This window comes from Tupaia chinensis, unplaced genomic scaffold, assembly GCF_000334495.1.
Source record: "Tupaia chinensis unplaced genomic scaffold, TupChi_1.0 Scaffold143551_1, whole genome shotgun sequence".
Lineage (NCBI taxonomy): Eukaryota > Metazoa > Chordata > Mammalia > Scandentia > Tupaiidae > Tupaia > Tupaia belangeri.
Window position 1 is genome coordinate 293795 of NW_006203395.1, and position 2696 is coordinate 296490.

A 2696-nucleotide genomic window follows, 5' to 3' on the forward strand; every position below is an offset into this window, starting at 1 on the left:
GATCCTGGGAACCCAGCCCTCAGGCACAGCTGCCCCAGACTGCGGCTCGGCCACAAAGCTTGGGGTCCCGGCTCCCACCATTTAGATCTGACCCCAGTTCTGGCCTTCTCCGTGTTTGAGACCCTCAGAGAGCTACTTCAACTCCATCCACCAGGTTTTCCCATGGCGAAATGGAGCTAACCGAGCCTCGCCCACTCTACAGTCTTCTCACTACCGATACCCGACGAGCACGACTTCGGGAACAGGTCAGTCTCTCCACAGAGACGCAATAGCCCTGAATAACATGGAGACAAACGGAGCCCAGCGTGACGTAGAAAGGGTGACTCATCCAGCAAGGCTTACCCAACGACGGTTTATTGATTAACTAACTAGAGGCTTATTAGAGTAGTCCGAGAACGGTTCAATACGAAATCGTTTAATCCAATTCATTACTCCATAAAGATAACATGATGAGTGAGATAATATAATGGGTAAGAGTCATTGTATTAATAGAGATGCAGAAGAGGGAGAGATAATGAGTAAGTGCGACGCATCTATTGAGGAGTGAAAATAAATCCCCTCTTCTGATTTTCTTGCCTTAGATGCATGCACTCACCGGGGAGAAAGACAGACAGAGCGAGGCGGAGTGAGGAATCGCTCCCCCGGGGGGTGGGGGCGCACAGCAGTCTCTTTTCCAGGGCGCCCAGCGACGCAACCACTATGCCACCTGCTGCCCCCAGCCTGAGTTTTCTTTAAAAACTATATTTATTAGCATGGCAAAGAACATATCTAAGACCAAGAGACAGCATCTCACACAGGAAAATAACCAATGTTCAGTCATCAAATTGGCCAAGAAAAGAAACCAACGTGTCACGAACATACGTGAATAGAGGCCCGTAAATTGCAAGGAAAATGTAATTTGGGGGAATTTAAAAAGTAGCTTGATGAGGTAGAATATGATTCAGCCTTTTTAGGGTCTCAAGCATCTTCTCAATAGCGCGCAGAACTGGCACACAGAGGCAACTAACGACATTGACAGAAGGCCGTGGGGATTTAAGACAGGAACTAAACCCGCAGCGAGGCCTGCACCAACTGAGTGCAGATCCCCGCAGCGAGGCCTGCACCAACTGAGTGCAGATCCCCGCAGCGAGGCCTGCACCAACTGAGTGCAGATCCCCACAGCGAGGCCTGCACCACACTGAGTGCAGATCCCCGCAGCGAGGCCTGCACCAACTGAGTGCAGATCCCCGCAGCGAGGCCTGCACCACACTGAGTGCAGATCCCCGCTTTCCCTGTCGTGTCAAAGTGTGAGTGTGCTGAGGAAATGCCTTTCCCAGCCTCAAATATAAGATTATAACACGTCAGAGTAACACGAAGGGGGCACAGACCGCTTGGTTACGGCGCTGGACTCCCACATGACTGACCGTGATTCGAGTCCCAGACCTGGTGGTTTGAAAAGCATAGCAGGTGTGTGTGCGCGCGCGCCCAAATCCCCAGGAGGAGAATGGAAGAGGAGGGATTGCAGCACGGCCATCCCTGCCGGGAGTGATCTCTCCCTTTCCCTCTCTGTGTCTCTCTCCGGTGAGCTATGAGCACTATGGCAAAAATCTAAAAAAATAAAAAATAAAAAGGAATGACACTTGAGCTAACATAATGTAAGATTAACGTAAGAAGGAACTTTCTTATGGCCTTGTCAGAAGATCAGCCACTCTTTTTTTTTCCAGAGAGAGAAAGGGAGAAATCACCCCCAGAGTGGGTAACCACACCACGGTCCCTTCTCCTCCATTCTCCTCCCGGGATTTCAGGCACGCACACACACACACACACACACACACACCTCGCATGATTTTCAAGCCACCGGGTCCAGGATTTGAACCACACAGTCAGCCATGTGGGAGCCAGGGCCTTCACCTCCACGCAGCCTGCTGGCCCATAAATAGCCACACCGTCGTCCACCCAAAGTGTACAGATACCGTGAACAGACTCTCTAGTAACTTGGGCAGGGAGAGACGCGCGCACACCAGCAACGCAGAGACGGAACGGTCCCGCTTGTTCCACACGGTGCAGCCTTGGCCGCGGTCTGCGAGCTCTCAGGAAGGCTTCTCCCTTCCCCCTTTCTCTCCCATCATCTAAACTCCTCTAGAGCAAAGGGAAATACAGACTTCTCCTTCTACAGCAGCGGGCTGTGCCCGTCAGGGCGCGTGGGCCGGAGCTCTGGCAGCACAGCGTGGGGTGGCGGCTGAGTGAGCCAGGCTGTTTGCCCACGGCCCCCCATTGCTCATGCTGCTGCGTGCAACCCTCTGTCGGATCACCTGGGCCCTGGGTCCCGGGTAGCACGAACCTGCTGCTCTAGTCTCCCTGTACATTGCACTGTGGTAGTGGGGTGGGGTGTATGCAGGGGACCCCGCACAGATCCCAGGACACCCTGTGTACACCAGGGTCCCAGATCCTGGCTGCTGGCAGGTGGGAGAGCAGGGGAGACGCTGCCTGGCAAGACCCTTCCGAAGGCCTCCTCTCGCTCTCTTTCAGTAAATAAATAAACTTTAAAAAAAAAAGATAAATGATACAGTCTTTTTGGCATTCATGGAATATGCATTGATGGAATATAGCAAGAAAATAAATAAAAAGATTTTTAAGAAAACATAGAAAAGGAGTGCAAAACTGTTCTTTTCTGGATATGAAGTGATCATCTAAACATTGAGATGAAACAACTGAAA

The 2696-nt window shown here is 51.6% G+C and overlaps 1 long non-coding RNA gene across 1 annotated transcript in view; it reads left to right on the forward strand.

Annotated features, from left to right (window-relative positions):
* The first annotated feature begins 160 nt into the window (after positions 1-160).
* Positions 161-2696, forward strand: part of LOC114005206 (uncharacterized) — a 17116-nt gene continuing 14580 nt past the window's right edge. The window contains exon 1 of the long non-coding RNA XR_003547081.1: positions 161-245. This is a non-coding gene — a long non-coding RNA (uncharacterized LOC114005206). The remainder of the gene's footprint in view (positions 246-2696) is intronic.